The sequence below is a fragment of the Cricetulus griseus genome, chromosome 8 (genome assembly GCF_003668045.3).
Source record: "Cricetulus griseus strain 17A/GY chromosome 8, alternate assembly CriGri-PICRH-1.0, whole genome shotgun sequence".
NCBI lineage: Eukaryota > Metazoa > Chordata > Mammalia > Rodentia > Cricetidae > Cricetulus > Cricetulus griseus.
Window position 1 is genome coordinate 25804363 of NC_048601.1, and position 23534 is coordinate 25827896.

The 23534-nt window shown below is 45.0% G+C and overlaps 1 protein-coding gene across 33 annotated transcripts in view; it reads left to right on the top strand.

Moving 5' to 3' along the window:
• The window catches only part of Cacna1c (calcium voltage-gated channel subunit alpha1 C), a 555448-nt gene that overhangs the window by 24271 nt on the left and 507643 nt on the right, over nucleotides 1-23534 (top strand). The gene's annotated exons all lie outside the window — the stretch shown is intronic.

The following is a 23534-nucleotide window of genomic DNA, read 5'->3' on the forward strand; positions in this document are numbered from 1 at the left end:
CATAAATCAGCTCTCAGGGTGCAAGCGCCTTAATGCATTCCTTTGGTTCTAAACAGTTTGGAGTCATGTCAGCCAGCAATCTCTCACTGCTCTCTTTAGCCTGGGCCTTCATTTGGAATTGTTTCTACAGCTGGGAGTCTGTGATTGTAAGGCATGGCGAGGGGGTCATTCTGAAGAATAAGGTTTTTGGATTCCATCCCACACTCCTTGTGTGTGGGGTAGATGCTCATGGGGACAGACACAGCATGAGCCCTGCCCTGACTCTCAGCAACTCTTGGCTAAGTGCTTCACACCTTTCCTCATGTAAGCCTCACCTCTTATTTATGGGGTGAGACCTACTGTGAGCCCCTTTTTACAAAGCAGAGATCAGAGGTTCTAAGAGCCTAAGTAATTTGCATTGGTCACATAGCTAACAAACAGCAGAGTTGGAGCCGGACTCCCAGAGGGTCTGATTTCTTTCTGTGATTATATCCTCTCTCTTTTTGGATAACTTGTGTTGGGCTTTGGGGACTTTTACCCCCTGTTGCTGTTGTTGTTGTTGTTGTTTAAGTGAGCAGAAGAAACCTATAGATGCTGTGGACTTAGAACTTTTTCTGGGAAGTTCTGTTAGGAATGTGTGCTTGCATAAAAAATGATGGATTCATTCTGGCCCTACTCACAGCTAGTCTGGGGCCCAGAGTTTTAGTCTCCCACTTCCCTGGGTTCCTCTGGGAAGCTGGTGTGCTAGGGGCTTGTATTCGAGCCTGCCTGCACCACGAATAGCCAGGGAATCTGTTTTGGTATAAACAGGGTTGGGTATATTTAGACACAGTCTCCAGAGACTGTCATATGTGTTTATCTGCATGCTCGGAGATCAAAGTCAGGGAGGGGTCAGGAAGAAAATGCCTGGGTTGACATCCAGTTGACATATGGCTCTTTCTCAGGGACATAGGGCAGCCTGAGACACAGAGCCTATTTTAGGGTCTTCCTTTATCAGTTGGGAATTGTCATTGTCTCTTCTGCAGTAAGAGACTAGCCCCATCAGCCTTTCCTGATAGTATGAAAAGATCATGTTGGCAGGCTGGCTTTACCTCGCAGTCTTTCCCCAATGTACTCACGTTTCAGCTCTCTTTAGCTCTCCAGCCCACCTACAGACGTGACCTTCTGATTCACTGTCTATTTGAGAGCAGAAGAACAATGCCAAGAGGGTCTGTTTTCATGGCTGGATGTTACATATGTCTAATGTTCATGCTTTGAATGTATTCCAAGAGGACAAGATACATAAAAAACAAAAACAAAAACACCACACCCAGCTCTCTTAATGGCTGGCTGCGTTATTAATATGGAGCCAGCTGCTTGAAGGAAACCCATTTCTTTCCCCTCTCCTCCCTTTTTCCCTTCTTATATTTCATCCTTTCAATAAGCAAATTATATTGTCACTCATTAGACAGTTTCTGTCTAATGAAATGGGGAAGGGGCACAGAGACCTCACCAGCACTAGGTATTATGGGCTTGCAGTCATTTGCTTCCAGCTTTCTTCCAAGCTGGTTACCATTTATCCTGGAGTCAACTACATTTGTATTGGACTCTTGCTATTTCCCATGAGGTGACCCAGTTAAAGTGATTCTTGCTTTGTATAATGTGACTTTTTACCCTGGGTGGAAGGCTTAGAGCAGCTCCTGCCCGTTGTATGCGCAGTGGCTTATATTTGGAGGATGCCTGGTTCTGCTGTGCAGGCTGCTCTGTGCTCCAAAAAGGGCATTGAAAGTGGAACTGGAATCAAATGTCCTTGCAACTGGGAGAAGGATGAGGGAGCAGCTGGGGCAGGAAAACCTGTCACATTCAGGGTTAGGACTTAGCTGGACCATGGTTCTTCTGGGTGATGCTAGCAGCTGTATCTTATGCTTAGTCAAAATCTACCATGTTACTTGCTGGAGAGATGAATGGACAGTTGGAAAGTTTAATTTAGGGACAACAAATAGCTATGGTGTGACTTTTTGAGTGGTAGATTGCTGAGAACTTCATGTGTTTAATTTGGGTTATTAGCTGACCAAAGCAAGAGTTTGATACTAAGATATCTTACATACTAAAATGATACTATTTGGATGTTGCAGTTGGTTTTGTCTTTTTCAAGAGAAAGGGAACCTTTAATATATGGCTAGATCATAATATGAAATGTTATATTTTACAGCTTCACTTATTGTTACTTTAGGAAGAAGGAAAATAACATTGGATAGACTGGGATGAGTTGAAATTTGGAAATCAGAACAGCCATTTGATATTATATGCTATGTCTTAATTAAGAATTTTGTGTGAGTTCTGTCATTTAATTCCAATAACAGTCCATGTTGTATGTGTATGTGCATATATCTATTCTGAACATAGGAAAGACTAGGCAAAAGTAGCAAGTGCCAGAGCTTTGGTGATCACAGTGGTGTGGATCTGGATATGAGGTATAGGTTATGTGTCTTGAAACTTGCAAGTGAGTAAATCATGGCATCAGGCCTCTGAGGTTGGAGGAATGATGAGGTGTACCAGAAACCAGAGGCCTTGAACCAGACCAGCAACTCATTTATGCTGTGTGACTACTGTGTGACACACTATGGCTCCCAATGCCACCAGAAGGAATAAAGAGGTGTTGGAGAGGTGGAGAGGTGGGAAAGACGGAGGAGCAAAGAGGTTTTTGTTTGTTTTGTTTTTGTGTTTTGTTTTGGTTATTTTTTTAAATTTTCATTTGGGGGGTGCTGCAGGGGAAGGGGAGGCTATGGAGACACTGGGAGGTGAGCAGAATTGGGGTGCATGATGTGAAACTCCCAAAGGTTCAAAAAAGAAATTATGTTAACAACATAAAACAAGAAGGTGAGAAGAGAAAAGCTTTCTACTTCCCTAGTACTTGGAGGCTTGTAAATCACCCATAAGAAAGAGAAACCTTAGGCTAATGCCACTTACAGGTGTAGCATTTGAATTTGTTGACACCCACCACATTTTGGTCAGTACAGGATGACTCCTAGATTGTGTGGCCTATTGACATGGCCAAGCTTGTGTAAACACACTGTGATTTTTCACAGTGATGAAATCACCTGTCATTGCAGTTCTCAGGGCATGACTGGACTTGCACTTTGCAGGAAGCAATGTAGGATGTCAGTGAGTGAATAAAGAAAATTGAATATATGCATATTACTGTGGGCTGAATTATGTCTTTTCAAATTCCTGTACAGGAACCCTAGCTCATGTGTACTAGCATTTGGGGATGGGACTTTGGGAAGGTAATTAGGTTTGTATCAGACAATAAGAAGGAGGTCTTGTTTTGGTTGGTCTTCATTGTCAACTTGACTGGATTTTGAATCACCTAGGAGATACATATTTAAGCAAGTCTTTGAGGACCTTAACTTAATAGGGAAGACTAGCCTTGACCATGGACCTATTGGTTAGAGTCTCAGAATGAATAAAAAGGTAGAGAGAAGAAGGAGATGATGGGCACTGGAAGTCCCCTGTCTCTACTTTCTGGTTGACGCCATGGACCCTACTGCTTCTGTCACCATATCCTCTCCACCAGGACACTCTGTCTTCCTCTGAACTGTTAGCCATAATTAACTTAAGTTGATTTTTGTCATGTATTTGGTTACAGTGATGAGAAAAATAACACATAGCCTTTTATGGTAAGAGTGATGACCTTATAATTGGCATCAAATATCTAAACTCAGTGGATCAAAAAACCAAAACAGATAGCTATGATTATAGAGAGTCTGGGGGGAAGATGACAAGTGGGTGGGGGGAGCTGCAGCAGGATGGAAGAGGAGAGTGGCTGGTGCACATTGTATACATTTGCAATATTGTCCGAGAACAAATTTAATAAAAATGAAAATAAAAAACCCCAAACAAAAACCTAAAAAGGAGAAGATTTGAAAAAGAACCCAGGTATATATACTTCAAGAACTGAACATGTTGCAGTAAATAACTTAATGGCTGGGTTAAACATAGCAGAAGATAAAATCAGTGTATTGGAAGATAGATCTGAGGAAATTGTCCAGAAAAAAGCAAAGAGATAAAATACTTTATTTGTGGAAAAGAAATTTAAGGAAAGAGAGAAAAGATTCATTGTGTCTTTTCATGGGCTTCTAAACAGTAGTGGGAGTGATATAAAGGCATTACTTTAAAGGCTGATGCCAAAAATATTTCAAAATTTAGGAAAAGTACCAATTTTTATATTGTAACAGTGCACTATGGAGTGGATAATTAACAGTATATCTACTGGTGTGGGAAACAACTCAGACATTAAGAAGACATAATAAAGCAGTAGGGGAGGTGGATTCTCTCCCCAAGGACAACAAACCTTTCCCAGGAAAGCAGAGGTCATAGGTCAGGGCACTGTATTTAAAGTGCTCAAGTGAATTTTAAACTTGAGTTCTGAGTATAGCTAGCACATCATTTACGAGTTAGGATGAAAAGACACTTTTTACATAAAGAGCAAATGCAGGAATTTACTTCTCAGCCAGTTCTCATTGAAATTGCTACCAAGGGACATGCCTTGTAAAGATGCCTTAATCTTCTTTTAAAGAAGAATAAGGTGCAGAGTGTTTTAAAACTAAGGTGGTTTAAATATGAACAACAAGGTGGATGACGTGAGATGGGCTGGGTACAAAGATCAGAACTGAATGTATTCCAAAGCCTTGGTATTTTCCAGAGGGATAATGAGCTACTATTGAAAACATCTCAAAATTCAAAAGAAAAAAAGAATCTATACTTTGACCTCTGGACACCATCATTATCAGTGGGGTAACAACTAACATGCACTGAGTTCTTACTGAGTGCAGGATGTCTCACTGATGTCATTTTACCTGGTCTCACAGAGACCATATAGAAAAGGCAAAGCCCTTGCTTTGAGAGGTATGAAACAGCCTATTTGACTTTGTATCTAATGCTCAAAATAATGATCAGCAATGAAATGTAGGTGAACCAAGTTGAGCTGAGGTTAAAATACAGTGCATTGCCCAGGTCTCATCTTGGTAGAGTGATAGCATGATGTTCTGATTTAAGCTTGTATAACTTCAAAGTTGCTGCTATGCTCTCAGCAGGGCTCTGCCCTTCACTGTTCCTGTCTCTGGGCAAATGCCTTTCTGAAAAAGTCAGACATTGGCCTTGTACTCCTGTACATGGAATGCTACCTCCCCCCCCAAACCTCAATTCTTGAGTGTGTGGAACTTGTCTTATTCAGATCCAATGCTGTGTTGTTCCATGTGTTGTGTGGACCAGCTGGGTCTCCTCAATCTTTGTTTTGATTTGAACAAGCCTGGGCTTGCTGTCTCCTGAGTTTCTGTGTGGCACTGAGACAATATCTCCAGCATGGTGTTGCTAGGAAATGTGGTAATGATCATGATGCTGGATCATCCTCTCTTCCCGCCCATACACACCTGCCTTTGCCATCTGCTAGGGATGCTTCTGGCACCTTGACCCTGCCGTGCAGAGATACTCTATGTGCTTTGGACTGTGGATATTAATTTGGCTTTCTGTGGACACAACACTATTAGTGACACAGATCCAGTGCTGGGGGTTGCTAAGCACCATGGACCCTGTTCTAGTCATACACTGGAAAAGAGGTGTCAAGAGCACTCAAGTCTACTTTATACCCCTTGAAATGTGTATTATCTGTAATTACACACTAAGTGTGTATATTCTCATACAAATGCACATACGTACACATATACATACATAAATACATACACACACACCTACTGAATTGATTGGGTGAATCTACTGTGAAAGTAGATTTTGCTGTTTCTTGACTTTTGTCCTTTCAGTTTGCTTACTCATGTACTGTTTAGTTTTCTGAATTGTGAGTTAGTTTCAGGCTGAAATAGTTAACTGGTGGCCCCAGGTGACCCGGTTCAAAAGCAGAATGAAAGGAGAGCTCCTGTTATGATTTCCTGTGCACTGTCATCATTCCTCTGAGGATTTTTCGTAGTGCATTTGGGCAGACCTGAGACCAAATTCATACCAGTGGGGCTGCTAATTAAAATCACCGGCACTAGTGGGCCTGGGGACAGATGGTGTGGTAAAGGCAAACAAAGGCTCTTGGCTTGCTGCTAACGGAAGCCGTGGGCATCTCCAATCTCTGCTTTCCCCACAAAGGCCTTGTCTGCAAATCCTAGCATCGCTATAGCAGCCCGTGCTGTGGAGGCCTGTGTGTTTGGTTCCGTGGCTCAGCAGAGCTTTCTGACTTCCTGGGAGTGTGGTAGAGGACCCAGTTGTATCCCCCCTTTCCCGGGAGGCAGCTGAGGTGAGTGGTAGCAGCCTTCATCAGGCAGTGGAAAGCTAGGTCTGTTGTTCCCTAACCAGTCATTGCTGGTGTGGCATTGATAAGGCTGTTGGTCCTTGGCTCCTCCAGTTGGCGATGATAGTATCTACTGCTTCATTGTAAAGAGAACTTTGTGAGAGGGTGCAGGAGAAAAGTTTTGCAAACCTCAAGACAGTAAAGACACAAGACATTGTTTCTCTCAGCTCTTAGAGGATGGATTGTGGGAAGTTAATGGCTCTTACTGTGCCGTGTTTCAGTGCCAGGAACAGCCAAAGCTGTCAATAACTATCCATTAATGATGTGGCAGAGAAGCTGTCTGACTCTGTGGAAGCCAGTGCTTTGTAAATTAAGTGCATGCAGTCATTTGTCATTCATGGGGCAAATGTTTATTGAGTGTCTACTAAATGCTGGATCCTGGGAATACAGCAGTGAATAAGACAGGTGTGACTGTGATTAATGTTTCCCCTAGCTCTATGGGGTTGGAAGCCATAGCTAGTTTTCATAAAGTTCAGTTTGCTCAGTAGAAGGAATTGTTCTTCCTATTGGTAGTTTCTGTGCCCTGCTCTTTGGTGAAAAAAATGTGTGATGGTGATGGTTGATGGCAGTTGATCTTTGAGAACTTTATAGTGCAAGTAAGAAGACGTGTTACTGGTCTTTGAAATACTGAAGCTGAGAAGCTGCTGATCTAGCCTAGCCTCCTTTGTAGTGTAGACTTGGCCTTGGCTTGGCATTATACACAGGGCATCCAGTTGAGGATCCCATTGTCTTTTGAAAGCAGTCAACCCAGTTTTCAATAGCATTCATCTTTGGAATATTCTTTCTTATCTTGAGCAAAACTCTTCCATCCCAGTGTTTCTGCCTATCAGTTCTTCCTTCTCCATTTGGAGTGGACGGGAGCTGTTGCTCCTTAGAGAAGCTCCTATACACCTGCCTCTCCTTCCTTATTTTGTATGTAGGCACATGTATACGCTTGTTTGCATGTGTATGCGCGCATGTGTGTATGTGGGTATATATGCACTTGTGTGTATGTGGAGGCCAGGAGTTGGCCTTGGTTGTTCCCTTTATTGCTCCCCGTCTTATTCACTGAGGCATGGTCTCTCACTGAAACTGGAATTTACCTGTTGTGGCTACTCTGGCTAGCCAGTCTGCAGGGATTCCCTGTCCCTGCTGTCTCTGCCTTTTGAGTGCCAGGGTTACAGTAGGCCTATATACTTAGCCAGCTTTTACATGGGTGCCATGAATACAAATTCAGGGCCTTGTGTGGCAAATGCTTAACCAACTGAACAACATCCCCAGCCCCTCATGTTCTGTCTCAGTGCATTTCCAGTTTCCATGCCCCTTTCTTTACCCAGTCTCCTTCATGTCCTTATCCTCATGGTGTCTTCACCCTTCAGTCTCCCATCCCTCCTCCTCTGTCCCTTCTGCTTAGCCAGTGCTCCTGTTGGATAGTACTGCCTGTGAGGTGCCAGGCTTTAGCATGAGCTGTTTTGTGCCACGGGTTCAGTCTGCTCTTTCCCTTTTTCTGATCTTTGAACAAACTAAGAGGAAGCAAAGACAGTATTTGCCTTTTTGGCAGATGAGTTATACTACTGACTCATTGAGTTTGAGTCTTCTAACTCTCAGAGTCCTTGTTGGATCCATGACTATGAAGCTAGCATTCCTCCTACCCTTTGCTTAGGCAGTGTGCCTTTCTCATGTAAGCACAGGCCTTGACAGTGTATGCCTAGTCTCCTTCATCTTGTCAGTTTGGGCTGGGTCTTTAGCATGTCGAGGTCATTGAATCCTAACTCAACCTTCTAGCATTAGCTGTTAACTCCTTGATTTACTTGTGTCAACGACACAGTTAATATTTTTCTCTGAATATCTTAATTTAGTGTTTAAAAAAATGAGTGCTAAAGGAAGAGCTTTTGGTCACATCAGTAGAGACCTTCTAAGTTTCAGTTACCTGAGTATCTTGTCCTTGCTGGTGCTGGCCTTTCTGTGCTTGATGTGTTCTGCCCAGTGGTGGCAGCTATGCCAATTGTTGAACTCTGGTGGTATGGTGAGGGCTCTCACTGTCCTAGCCCAGGTATCTGTCTCCAGTTCACCTCATTTTGCTGGTTACTAATTAGCCCAGGATGTTCTGATCAGTCTCTCCACCCTGGAGATCTCTTCTTCTGTGTCACCAAGATGACCAAGCCAGGCTCCCAGTAGACATTCTCACATTTTTGTTTTCATCTCATTGTGCAGGTAGTTTGGTCTGACATTAGACTTTTGCCCACCTAGAGCCACATAAACCACCTGCAGGCTTGGATTTGATATGTCTACATGGCTGTAACAGCCTCTGGCTACAGTCTTTTTTTTCTTGGTCCTGCGTCTTCTAGTTTGTTATTTACTACGTCACCAGAAAGCAAAAGCACACAGCAGATCTCATCACTGGTACCATACCAAGTACTTTCCTGGCTTCTTGCCCACTGTCCTTGATGGCTGGGCCTCCATGATTGGGTTGCTCTGCCAACCTAATTTCTTACTGTTCTTCCTACCAGCCCTACCCTCTAAGTGTCCTGTTGGCAGCTAACTCTCAGGTAGGCGATATTGACTCATACCTTGTTTGTGTCATTCCCTTTACTTGGGGACACATTTCCCCCTTTCCCAGTCAGTTGACTTCTGCTTTTTCTTCAGGAGTGCCATGTTTGTTGACTCTTTTATGATTCCTTTCCCAGCTCCAGACCACATTAGGTGTCCTTCACTCAGCTGTCTGTTAGATAACTTGCTCGTGGCAGAGTGACGGCTGTCAGTACTTCCTGTTGTTGGAGGGCTTTCTAGGACAGCAGTGCCAGGTTGGTCATTTAGCAGGAACTTTTTTTTTTTTTTTTTTTTTTTTTTTTTTTTTTTTTTTTTCCGAGACAGGGTTTCTCTGTGTATCTTTGGAGCCTATCCTGGCACTCTCTCTGGAGACCAGGCTGGCCTCGAACTCACAGAGATCTTCCTGCCTCTGCTTCCTGAATGCTGGGATTAAAGGCGTGCACCACCAATGCCCGGCTAGCAGGAACGTTTAGCCCATCCTGAGTGCTCACAATTTGAAGGGGCACTTAAACTCTTTTCCCAATTAAATTAGATTGAGTGCTCATCAGTTTCTCTTCCCAGTGATATGACATGACTCCGTGCCTCTGGTAAAGTTTGGTTTACTGGCTTTGGCACCTAGTTAGTAAAGGCAAAGAGATACTTTGACATTGACTAGGCTTTACCCCTCCTGGGCATTGCAGAGCATCTGTTTCTTAAGCCATCCTTGGTTTTTTTGACTTCACTGTAATTGCTTAGGTATGTCTCTCTTACCCTGTACTACTTAAGAAAGGCTATGAGCTGTAACAAGCAGCCCTTAGTTAGATCTCATTAGCTCCACACAATTAATGTTATTATTATTTTTAGCATGTTACAGTCTGGGACTGGAATTCCTCATCTTTTGACCTTCCATATGGGGGCTCAGTGACCTTGGTTACTTTTGTCTGCAGTTCTTCCATCTTAGATCTAAGTTCAGTCTTCCTTGCTGGCTAAGATGTTATGAGAAGGGAAATATTATAGGTGAGCAGGTGCAGGGATGGTTATGGGAGAGCCTGGGCCTCACCGGGATATTATATCATAAGTTCTTACATGTTGTTAGCTAGAATGCTGCCACATGAGCACATCTAGCTACTCAGAAACTGGACATGTGGGGCAGCAGAAATCCTGAAACATGAATATGAAGTAGCACCAGCAACCTGCTGTTGTGTTGCAGTGCCCTAGCTGTGGCCTGTTGTTTCCTAGGTGGGTTCCCGGCTTCCCGGCCTCTCATTTTTGTTATATCAGCAGAGTTCAAATCTAGGCCCAGGACTCTATGGGTGCTGGACAAAGTGAAAGGATTCTCCATCATGCTTGGAACTGAGTGGGCTGTCACTCCAGCAGCACACATGACAATCAGATTCCAGTGACCTGGTAGCCCATTCTGTGATGTGGGCAAAGCAAAGGGGACTGACTCCCAGGCTGAATTCCACGGGTTCTTTGCTTCTTAACCCTTCCCCACCTTGGTTGGTACCCACCTCCCCTTTGCTTGCCTGGATTTGACTCTACATCAGCTCCTGGGCCTGGACTCAAACTCTGTGTTAATGTAACAGTTAAGGGAGTAGAGTTGCAGTGATAACCTTTGAGAAGGCAGAAGAGTCAGCACCATTTTGCCTCGAAGAAGACAAGCCTGAAGGGGCTCTCTGATCTTTATATATATGAGGATATTGGGGGCTGGAGCAGGGAGGACACCAGAAGCCCCCATCTGTAAGGTAGGGAAAGCTAAAGCCATGAGTGAAGTTCAAGCATATCTTCCATTGCCAGGCTGCTTGGTTCACCCTGGGAGCAAGTCAGTTAATCTCTCTCTGCCTTGGGCTTCTCATCTGTGAAATGGTATAATAATAACACCCATCTCAGGGGATGGTATGAGGATCAAGTAGATGGACATATGCTCAATTGTGGGAAAATGTCTGGCTCATAGCTAATGTCTGTATCGACTGGTATTCTTACCAAGTACTTCAGAGAGATGCCCTGTCTCAGGTGTTGCCTGCTAGGCAAGCAGCCTCTCCTGGTATTTCAAGGCTGCTGCAGACTTGAGGAGCAGAACCCTTCACTGTCCTCAAGTTGGTTGAACTGCCTTAGGGGAAGTCAACATTCCAGTTGGTAGCATTTAGTTGAGGTGTTTGTTCTGTGTAGTTGCAGTGGAGGGGTTCCTCAGGGTCTTCACGGAGCCAGGTAGACCTGGGGCTGGTGTTCTGCTAGTTAGTGAGTCAGGATGAGATAAGTGCAAAGCCTGCACTCCAGACCATTGTTGTTGCTTCTCTAGGGTCTGCTGGGCTGAGATTTTGCTTTAGGGTTGAGATAGACTGAAGCTTTTCCTCCTACTGGGCAAAGGCTGGATGCTGGATGATAGGGCACACACAGTACCAGCAGTTACTTCTGTATGTCCCTGGCCTCTCTTGGTCTTCCTGGCCTGGGGTTAGCCAAGGCAAGGGTTGGTGGTGGATCAAGTGCCCTTTTGGAGGAATAGGTTTGTTAGTAGGAAGCAAAGGTCATAGTCTTGAAAAACTGAATCAACAGATGTTTATTGGGCCCTGCCACATATACAGCTGGGCACCAGTATGAGGTACTTGGAATGACACCTAGTTCCAGTACTAGTGTAGCTCTTGGCTGCTTTTGGGAGGTGACACTTATATAAAACAGGTGATGGTACCTTTGAGCACAGAGGTACAGACACAGGGGCTGGCTGCACTTTAAGAGTCTTGGAGTCTCTGGTACTACTGGGCTGAGTGTTTTAGTCTAGAGATATAATACAATTTCATTTTTCTCTAAAGAGCCGGTAGCGTGAACTTCACCATCTGGATAGTCAAGTATACAGTTTAGTAGTGTTAAGTATATTCACAGTGTTGTGGAAAACATCACCAGAAAATTTTAATCTTGTAAACCTGAACTCACTCTCTCCAGCCCTGGAAACTGCAGTTACTTGAGCTTCTAGGAGTGCGACCCCTGCCGGCATCTCAGTCTTGTCTTTTGCTGACTGGCATGTTTCACCTCCTGTCGTTACTTTAGTTCACCTCATGTGTGGTATTCCATTGCTCTTAAGGTAGAGCGATATCCCCTCCTGTGCATAGAATCATAGGGTGTGGCTCGTTCTTTTATTGACAGACAGTTGGATTATTTTCACCCCCTCACTATCATGTGGACATGGGGGTGAAACATCTCTTTGAGTTTTTGCCTTCAGTTCCTTTGGATTCGTATCCAGCAGTGTATTTGCTGGATCCTAGCGTAGTTCTATTTTTATGTTTTTGAGGAACTGCCATATATTTTCCACAGCAGTGTTGTACCAATTCACATTCCCATCAACACTGCACAAGGGTTCCAACTTCTCCATAGCCTCCCAACACTTGTTTTCTGTCTTTGGATAATAGCAGCCACCTTAATGGGTGTGAGGTAGTAGCTTACTGTAGTGTAATTCTTCGATATTTTGTAATGCTGGGTATTTTCTATCATATTTTAAGAAATGCCTTTTTAAAAGAAAACATTTTGGGGCCTGTGAAATGGCTTAGCAGAAAAAAATGCCTGCCACCAAGTCTCTGGAACGAATATGGTGGAAGGGGAGAACCGGCTCCTGCAAGTTTCTCCTTTCTCTCTGACCTCCTTTCTCTCTCTCAAGAAACAAACAAACAAATGTAAACTAAGTTAGTGGTTTTGTTTTGTTTTTCAGTCATGGGATGGCCTAGGGTTTTCTGTATGCTCATGTGTGCTCTACTATTGAGCTTTACCCGGTCTCCTTGGTTCATTTTAAATCAATACTGGGAGGCTCTTGTTTCTGGTCCACATTTTCAAAGACTCTGGGGATTGTTTACTGCAAGGCTGGCTGGCCCAGCTCTGCCCCAGCAGAAATGGAGAGTGAGTGCTTCCTGTTTGAAACCGGAGTTTGAGGTACTCCTTCTCTCTGGCCGAAAACCCAGCCCCTCTTGGAAACATGACTCCATCTGCCCTGCTGCTTTTCAGTTTACAGACTTTACACCGAGAGGCGCAGGGTGTGTCTGCTGCAACCAATTAGGGCAGACTTAGTTAATAGCACTGATTTACCATCTTTCACTTCTGGAGGACAGATGTCTCACATGGGTCCAAAGACCCTAGGCCCCTCAGGTTGCTGTAGGGGTGAGTTCATTTTCTGTTTTTTTTTTATTAGCTTCTGGAAGCTCTCTGCCAGGCTAGCACAATAGCATCTGCTTCCTTTTCTCTTGGCCCCTGGTAAAGATGTAGGTGGTTACATCAGATCCGTTTGGATAATCAGGACAGCAAGTTGGACATGGACTCCTTTGAAACTGGGAGCTTCTATTCAATATAACAATGGGCCTTGGCCAGCTTGAGGCAGTTTGATAGTAAGGTGTCTAATTTTGTGCCTTCTAGCCTCAGACTTCACCCTGAGTTAATGGAATGGCATCCATGGATCTGGAGTCCTGGGTTTGAGTGTGGATTTCCCTTGGCCTAACTGGAGCTTACTTTCTCTATACCAAACATGGGAGATGGTGGCGAGGGCAGGTGCTCTCTGGGGCCCTCAAAGTTCTGCCATGTTGAGTCGGCCCCCAGTCCCCCTAGCTTCCATGTCTCATCTGGTATCTTCATTATGCTTTCTCTCCTCAGCTCATGGAGCAGTGAAGCTGCCCAGAGCATGTTAAAAAAGAAGATGGGGCTTTGGGAGCATGGCTCCTGGGTACCAGTTAATTAAAAGGGAGACAAGAGTAGTGGAAATGAAAGACAGAAAGGCACCACTCTGCTGCCTGTCCACTTCCTCCAGTTCCTGCGTCATTTTCCTTGGGTCAAATGAATGAAACTGACATGTACTTGTGGGTTATGTGTAATTTGTGCAGTAGCTCATGTGAAACTTCAGTTATGCTCCAGTTTATATCTGATATGGCAAAATATTGCAAGTATGCCTCTCTGTGCCTGGGATGGTCTGTAATGAATAATGTCTGGGGACTAAGATGGGCTGCTGCTCTAGGGGTACGTCTTGTAGCCCAGGGTGTGTCGTTGAAAGGACAATCTCCCGAGATGCTCTTCATTCTATTTGGAACAGATAGTCTGACCCTGCTGTGTAAGGGCTGTGAGGAGTGGCTGCAGGTCAGCTGGCATCCTGTAGTGTCTGGGAAGGAGGACACGACTGCATATTTACCATTGTCAGCTTGGGACAATGTTGCTGTGGAATAGTCATCCTTCAATAAGCAGGCATGAACACTAATGCTCCATATTTGTTTAATATTATATCATATTATATTATGTTGTTCCGTTTTACTGATAACAATGTTCAGGGTCTAAGAGGTTAAATTAATTTAGGGGATATGCTGCAGTTGTAGAGAGTTGAGACTCATACTGAGTTGAATCTAAGTAAATGCCCAATTCCCATACATGTCTTTCTACTAATGGCAATTGCATTTCCCGAATTATTCCCTTATCCGAGTCAGGGCTTTTGGGTATGGGATATAGGAGCCATGAACAAAGAGAAAGGAACAGCTGTCACTCACACTAAGTCACAGTCTGGAGAATGGATGGCCTCAAACTAAGGCCAGCCACATTTCAGAAATTCTGCCTGTAGCTAACCTTCAGGCTTATCTGGCCTTGGCTGCTTTGGCTTCCTGTCCAAATTAAGTCACAGACTGAAAGAGAAATGTCCTTAGATGGGCAGTCACCTGTCTGTGTGTGTGTGTGTGTGTGTGTGTGTGTGTGTGTGTGTGTGTGTGTGTGTGTGTGTGACTGTGTCTGGATAGGTGACTGTGTAGTTGTGGTTGGTCTTTCACAGGAGGTTGTCGCTCTCTGAGCAGATACTGTTTTGTATAACTGTGTCATCCACAGATCCTGCTGTGAGGGGATCCCGGGAGTCACACACACATTTCCGGTTTCCTTACCCTGTACTTCGTCTGTGAGACTACAAACTGGGAGGGGGCTGGGCTCTACTGTAGGTCATACCTGAGTAGGGGTGGAGGCTGCAAATGTACTTGGTAGACATGCAGAAAGTGTGGCAAAGGCCATGAGCTACACAGATGCCCATGGCAATGCTCTGTGCCTCCCGATCCTTCATTGGTGACATGTGTCTATGTGTGCATAACTGCTTATGAAGACACATACTCAAGAGCAAGTCTGTGGTCATGGAAGGGCCTTGCCTCGTTGCCCCCTTTCTTGAGTATAAAGGAGCTGCACACTCCCCACAGGGATACCTTTACCCAGCTGTGTGGTCCCTGCCATGAAGTCTGAGGGTTGAGTTTCATAATTCCTTGACATCTCAAGGAAGTTGGGCCAAACACTTACCATCTTGAATATGAACCCCATCTATAGTTTTATAAAGCACCCCATGTTTTTGCCACAGTGCTTAAGGTATAGTCTGCAGCAAGGAGCACAGGAACCAAAGCTCTGTGGACCTCTATGCTTCATGCTAGATGTGGGGGTTCCTTCAACCATTGACTGTAGAGTGGATGGTCTTTATTCTGCTTCATCCTGCTCCTGAGGAATCTACCAAGGAGGGTAGGTAAATCAGTTCCAGTGCCATTTAAAGCTGGGTGGGTAGGGATATAGGTGTTGCTCTCCATTCTCAGAATCCTGCCTTAGAGATTGGGGAACACCCTAGGAAGTGTCTGCCTGACATATCAGAGACTTTGCAGTCAAGTTTATGCCATCATTCAAGGAGGGCCTTCAGGGGTAGGTGTGGGTGTGTAGGGGCCTCCAGATCCATCTGGGAAGCTGAGTCCTTTTGACAGCATGTTCCAAACAGTCAATTCCTCTACCACCCACACAAGAATTCTAGAATCTATGAGTGTCAGGAAAACATGCAGGACCTTAGAGATCATTTGGTGAACTTTTATTTGCCACAGAGTGACTACACACAGGAGGGAGGTGATCTTGCTCAGGCATCTTATGTACTTGTTCAGGGGACTTACTAGAAGAGGGAAAATGAGATCCAGGTATCCAGCTATTGTAAAGAAAAATGGACTCAAGAGAGAGTGCTCTCCAGGAAGTGGGAATGGCTGGGATCATGTCTACCTCGGTGGAAGTATGGGTATGAGTTGCAGACACTGGATAAGTACATTTCTTGAGCCTTCCCAGGCTTCTTCCCCAAATCTTCTTTAATTTCTGTAGCCCTGAGCCTCAGAAGCCTTTATAATCACAAAATAATGCCAACAGTGTCATAGTGACCTTGGAAGATGCTACACCAGGTTAAGTGCTCAAGGCCTAAGTAGGGGACTAGGGTCTCCAAGGAACTCTGCTTGGTGGTATCCATTGCTCAAAGCCTTGGCCACACCCAAAGATGAAGGCATCAAATTCCTCCTCTGTCCTAAAGGGAAAAGGGATGTTGAAGTAGAGGGACCCCTAATATGACTGGGTTCAGAAAGCATCAGAAAAATTTGAGTAGAAGGAAGAGGGCGGCTGGAAGCACAGGCAGGATGGGAGAGATGCTTGTGGAGAGAGCATTCAGGAATTTTCTGAGTACATGGGATTGCCAGGGTGGGCTTAAGGTGCAAAGGAGTTGGAGGATTGATGGCAGATAAGTCAATCCTAACCTGGGTCTCACTGGACAGGGCCACACGTATCTGTCTGCTTTCAGTGGACTGCAGCAATGGTAACCATGATTACAGTCTCCAGACTTGCAGTTGTCAGGGTATAGAGCTGAAAGGCATTCCTTCACCCATCACCTTTGAAAGGACTCCGACCAGCTTGAGTGTGTCGAGCATGGCTCTGACGGGCCTTGTCCTTCTCTGCCTTGCTCAAAACCGTTACAGCACATTCCTAAAGCTAGCCACCAAGGTTTGTTCCCTTATTTGGCCACTTCCTCCTCCTGAGGTGGTTGACTACCAAGGTCCAGCTATCAAAGTATTGAAGTCCAGCAATCAAAAGCCCCCTTTGGTCCACCTAATCAGCATGCCCAATTAAAATTAAACACCTCATCCTAACACGTGTTCCCCCTTGTACCTTTATAAATCCCCATTTTCCCATGTGCCGTGACTGTCTTCCCCTATAAAGAGGCAGTCCTTTGTTCCCCTCCAGGACAAATATCTCTGCCCCTTTCCCCTTGTTCCCTTCCCCTTCTTCCTTGTACTCCATCTTCTGTGTTTGCCTCTTATTTCCGGCCTTCTGTCCTTCTGGGGCAAATAAATCTTTGTGTTGAGAACTTGGTCTTGGGGGTCCTGGGCCAGTACTTTCCTTTCAACTTTTTTTTTTTCTCAGTGTGGGCCAGCTCCAGAAGAGGTATCAGAGGGGCATAGTGCCTGTGCTGTGGTCTGCCTTGTAGGTGGTGTGGGCAAGACTAAAAGCTGGGACAGTACCCAGCCAAGACTCTGACGTCTGGTATTTAGTGGTGCTTGAGATGTATTTAGACAGGCGTCTGGTTTGGATCACTTGTGAAGGCATGTTTGTGCATCTGCATTTATGATTTATTTGATATTTGAAAGTAATTTATAACCAAGATTCTTTGAATCCTTCCCTGGTCCCGTGTCAATGCTGAAAGCTTGTAGAGGGCAGGGCCTGGGCTCCCTTCAGTACTGGTCCAAATTCTCTTGTCATTCCTGCTGGAGGGATGGCTTGGGTATCCTAGAGTGCAAGCTTCTACCTTCTGATTGAGTTATAAGAGTTTTTTGGACTTACTTGCAGAGTATTGGTGAGGGCTACAGCAGGAATTTGGATGACCTCAAAACAGAAAACTGGAGAGTCTGTACCTAGCATGGGTGATGGTTTTCCCAGGCTGCACAGATGGATGTCCCCATGCTTGTCTTCCCAGTCTATTTACTCTAGCACCTCCCTAAAATACCATGAGCAATTAGGGCAGAATCTCACACAACTGGTTAGGATGAGTGGCTGGATACACAACTGAATGTCCAATGACCACTCCTGCTTCCTCCTTCTCTGATGGAGTGTCAGTAGTCCTCAGTCCAGCTGTGATGATCTTTTGCAAATGCGTACACCTGGTGTGATGAAGATGGAGACAGTTTGATTCAGAGAATGGTCCTGTATAATGCTCAGGAATGAAATCCTGTTTTATCTGACTTATTTCATGTATCATAATATTTTCCTTCGTGTTGAAGCATATGTGAGAATATCCTATCTGGGGCTTAATGATATTCCAATGTAGAACACATTTTGATAACTCACCCATCCATTGGTGAACACTTGTGTTGCTTCTGTCTGTTATTTCTTGTGAATCATGCTGCTATGAATCCTGGTCTGCAAATACCTGTTGGAGCATTTACTTTTAAATAATGTTGGGTGTATGCCTACTAGTAGCATTGCTGGGTCATGTGATAATTGAACGTTTATTTTTTTGAGGAACTTCCATCTTGCTCTCCAGGGGCTTGCAGCATTTCACACTGCCAACAAGACTTGTGTGGTAGTTGCCACTTTTTTGTATTTTTATCAACACCTACTACTTTCTATTGATCATAGACATACTAGTTGTGGTACAGTGCCTCTCTGGCTTTGTGGACTTCCATGTAAACTGTGTTGAGCCCAGGATGGGGTCTTCCTTGCTACCCTTCCCAGATGAATGCCCTTGGCTCTTAGGCATAGGCTTTCAGGAGGTTGTGAGTTCCTATGCATAGGTTAACAGGAGGCAGTGAGTAGTACTGGGTACTGCTTCTCTATTGGAAAGAGTCCAACTGTTTTTTGAGGGAGGGGTTGCTGGGACACTTAGCTCAAGTAATGGGCAGGAGAAGCCTTGGTAGGGTCAGGCTAGTTGGCAAGAATGGGAGAGCCATGTGATGCCTGGTCCAGAGTGCTGGGGCCTGATTACTGAGACAGAGGACTTCTTACAGTGTTTAGGATTTCATTCTGAAGTCAAGGAAGAGGAGAGCTAAGGAGAGGACTTGCAGGAGTGAGCACAGAGAAGAAAGGAAGAAGCTGAGAGGAGAGTTCAGAGCTCTGTGCTTTTGATCTTACTCTTCCCCACCAAACATGGGGACAGTCTAGATCTAGACAGCTCTATGTCAGTGTGGAGCTTGTTGTTACCTGTGAGTTTATTGCTGTTGTTTCTGTTGTTGTCTTTCCCCTTGTCTGCCTGTTGGCAGAGGTTTGGGGATTAACAAGACAAGAGGGTGTAACAATTGTAAATGAAATGCACATAGCATCATTATTAAATGTACTGGGAATGAGAAACAACAAGGGAATGATGTTTCTTTCTCCCACCTTAGTGAGGATGAGAGACATCTAGGGGTAAGATGAGCAGGTCCGTGTGACTCTGTTTCTGTACATATATTGTTTTTCAGTGTGTGAATGTGAAGGATAGCACCCCTCCTCTCTGCAACCCCAATAGTGGGGCAATCTCAGGGCCTTTCCTGGATGGACTCCTTGGAAAAGGAGCCGCATTTTGCGGGGTCTCTGGATGTCTCTGGACTTGCAGCTTCCTCTCACAAACTGACACTTGTATGTATAGGATGCAACAGTTTTAAAGAGATGGTGCTAAGCCAACGGATGTATGTAGGGAAATATTTAAAACATAATAAAATACTTTTCATGTTTCTCTTCATTGAAAGAAGGTAGTCTTAGTCTGTGCCCTGAGGCTCTCTGTGTGGGTATCTGGAAAGTTCTTATTAGTTCCTATTGCTCTTTGGGTAGAACTTTCAGATACACAGTCTCATTCAGTATTCTCAGTTGTTCTGCAAGGAATGAGTTGTTAGTTCTATTTTCAGAGCAGTTGACTGAGGCCCAGAGAAATGTCTATTTACTTGGTATTTTATAGAACCAGGGGCCTGGGTGCATGCTGTGTGACAAACCTTTCCCTGGAGAGATGCAACACACATGATTACCCACCCAGATAGGGAACCCACAGCAGGCCAAGGAAAATACATCACCAAAGTCCAATTTGGTGAACCAGTGTGTTTTATTGAGGTTACTCACAGGAGTATGGGTGAGGGGTTTCTTGCAGGAGCAGAAAATGACTCAAGGACAGCTTCATTGCCAAAGCTGACCCCAGCATAGGCGACAGCTCACAAAGTGAAACCGGGAGCACTGTGCACATCCTGTAGGCAGCCCAGTGTCCTTTCCAGGTGCCCCAGATCTAAAGTTCTCTAGGCAGCTTGCCTGTTTCTGCTTCTTCCAGGCAGCTGGTCTGCTCTCAGAGTCTTCGCAGTTTTTCTCTTTTCAGACTCTTTGTAACCCAGCTTCCCTTGTGGGATTCTAAGTTTTTATTGCTTACTCTGGCAGAGAGGGGCCAGGTGAATCTGCTCAGTTTCAGGGACTTCCTGAAGCTATTTTGAGTTGTTTACCTTTCTGCTTAAAGAGTCTTCTGCAGGATGGAGTATTTTCATCTTTAGGAAAATGTTACACAGTAGTATATGAGGCCACATAGCTGTGCAGCTTGTGGAAAGACATACACCCTCTCTGATGTCTGGTTCTGCTTGGACTTCTTTCAAATTTTGTGGTTGGATAGACAATCCATTTGAGATCTGGTTCAACTAGGTATCCTGACAGATATAGGAGCATGTTTCACTTCTGATGTGACATACTGATCTTTTTCATGGAAATGTATCAGCGTAGGAGCAAAATTGTCTCTGAACCACATAGAAAGAGATCTGGCCTCTTTCCAGCTACCTCTCAACCTGGGACACCTTCAGCCCACTTAGTTCTGTTCTGGAGAACCACTGCTGGAAACCCCTGGCTGTGTGTCTAGAGCCTTGGCTGCAGGTGGCACAAAGTCACCAAGAGTTCATGTAGAGGGTGTATGAAACTCCCTGCTCCTCTCTGCCACAGCAGGCAGGAGTTTGCTAGGTGGAACTGTGCCCCTTCTAGAGGGTGCTTTTGACAGTGGGACAGAAATCTGCCACTGGTTTGGCTGTGGTAATTCTGGTGAATTGTGTAATCTATAAAACAAAATCAGACCTCTCCTCCCTTACCAAAAGAATCATTTAGTATACAGAATTTGGAAAATGTAGTAAAACATAAAGGTCATAAGGGTTGAACTCTCATCCATTTTGACAGGGTTTTGCCAAGCTGCTATGACTCTATCCCTAGACATCAGCTACCCCAAGACTTCCTGTTTGTCCATCATGATGTCTGTCCTCAGTCAGAGCTAAGTCTATTACTTGCCTACAGAGTCTGAGATGTTGACTTTCAATAGATTCACTATATTCACTGAATTTAGGTGTGCTGTCACTAAATCGTGGTGGTAAACAGCAGAAATGGAGGTCTCCCGTTCCTCCGTGCCAGGGAAGACATGAAGGAGCATCTTACTATTATTGTAGTTTGCCCTGGGTGATTGAAGCCTGAGATTTAGCTGCATGCATCTATGAGTTTTCCCCCTTCATGCCTGCTGACACCAAGGATGAAGTGACATTATGATTAGTGTATAGTGAGGAAAGGTTAACCGTGACCAGGAGCAGATGGCTTTCCTCCGTGGGACTCTCTTTGGGGGTTCCTTCCTCTCTGTCACCTTCTTGACTTGCTATGCTGTAAAGAGAATAGGGAGGGGGTTTCTATGCTGTGTCTGAGAAGGTTTGGGTGCTGTTGGCATGACCACCTTCTGGTTAGTGTGGCCTTGGGAATGCTCAGGTTCTCCACCTGCTCCTCCCACCCCTGCCTTTGGCGGGTCATCAGAGGAAGGTGCTCTATTTAGGGCAGCCCTGATCTGCTGAGTTGGTGAGATGCTGCAGATGTCCTTGCCCCTTGCTGTCCCTTCATTATGGAGCAGATGTGATGGCTGTGGGCATGGGGCTATGCTCTGCACCTCATCTCTTGTGAAAAGACAGAAGAGTTGGGATGCTGCTGTATTGCGTTCATGCAGTTTGGGTGCACAGCTCCAAGGCTGACACACTCAAGGGAGGGTTTCCTTTCAACCTCCCCTCCCAGCTTGAGGGGCATTACCAGGTTTCTCTCTGCATATTGAGGAAAATTGTTTCCACACTTATTTTTTGAGCGTCAGATAGATATAGTCATAGCCTTGTTGTCTGTTGGAGCTGAGAGCCCGTATGCTTTGGTAGGTCTTTTTGCAGGCAGTGGTTATTTGAAGATGGCAAAAGCTACCCATTTATCACATCAGACCTGTTTTTGGTTGCTCCCTCCCCGTCTTAGAACCAAGTACTTTCTTATCTCCCTTTTCTACCCCACACCCACCCCAGTCTTCACTGTTCACTTCCCTGAGTGCACAGGAGCACTGTCATGGTAGTCTCTAGACTCATGTGTCTACTCAGGTGGAAATTCACTGAAATGAAATAGAACTTACAATGTGCTACCTCAGTTGTACCAGAGCTATTTCATGTGCTCCACAGACACATTTGACTCATAGCTACCATACTGGATAGCTCAAGATGACATTCCATCTTCACTACTTTAAATGTTATAATTGGACCTGGGAATGGTGGCCCATACCTGTAATCCCAGCATTTGGGTGGCTGGGGCTGGAGAATTGCCTTTGAGACCAGAATGGGATGTACAGTGAGTTCCGGGCTCTGCCAGGGCTATAGAGTGAGAGTCTGTCTCAGAAAACAAAAAGCAAACCCCCAAACCCAAACAACAGCAACAAAGCTGAACTGAATAGCATGTTGCTGTAAGATGACATGCCCTGAGCTGCTGTGGACATTTTAGGAAGAAAAGTACTTGATACAGGAATTGAAGAATTCGGAGTAAGCTGGAAGGGGTTGGGGATGGGTTTTTTAGGAGTGACATCCAAGCAGCACTGTGGAGCAGGTCAAGGGGACTGCATTTGGTTAGGGAGCTGGGAAGTCACAGTCTACTGTGCCCTTGTGAGATTAGGAAGCTGTTGGAAGGACCCTGACACACTTACCAGTGAGCATATTCCTGTCTCATGTGGTTTTGACTCATAGCTACCATACTGGATAGCTTCAAATGGCATTCCATCTTCACTACTTTAAATGTTATAATTGGACATGGGAATGATGGCCCACACCTGTAATCCCAGCATTTGGGTGGCTGGGGCTGGAGAATTGCCTTTGAATGTTTCACTCTGGGTCTTGGTTGTTCATTCACAAAGCTGAGTTAGGAATTCTGGTTTCAGAGAGACTGAGCCTTGTCTCAGCTCTTTGCCTCTGTACTCCAGGAAGGCAGTAGAAAGGAGTTGGAAGATCAGCCAAGATGTCCTTCTGCCTGTCACTCTATGCCACAATGTGAGCCTTGAAGGCCCATGGGATTCATCTGTGGATGTGCTCCCCTGAACTGGTGATGGACAAATCTCGGCTGATTCAAGACCAGGAGCCAGGGTCCTCTTGCTTTCCTGTCACTAGGTTTGCATGGTTCAAGCTGGTGCAGCTCTGGTTTGAGGATGGCTACTCTGCGTTTAGGGGAATATGGGGCCCTTGCCATCAAGGGGGATCGAAATATGTAAAATTCAGATAGATGGCTGCAAAGGTCTTAGGTGATATGTGGCCCCAAAGAAGGCCTTTGCTGTGTACTCAGAGACTCTCAAGTGACCAGGACTCAAGCAGGACATCAGTTTGCAGCCCTTTCCTTCCTGGAGTGAACTGCCTCTGATCTGTAAGTCATTAGGTATTCTTCAGGAGTCACCAGCTCTATTTGTGGCAGAAGGCACATGATCACTGAAGGAGACTATGCTGTTGAAGCCCATACCTTTTCCACATCTTTGGCTCATTGGGGATCCTTTTATGTTGCCCAGGGATCTGGGCATCTTTATCAAGGGTAGCATGGAGGAAGGAAGGGGCAGGAATACTGGAAGCTACTGGTTGGGTTCTGCTTCCTTGGATTAGAGGTTTTAAGTCAGAAATGCTTAAAGCCGGATCTGGAGTAT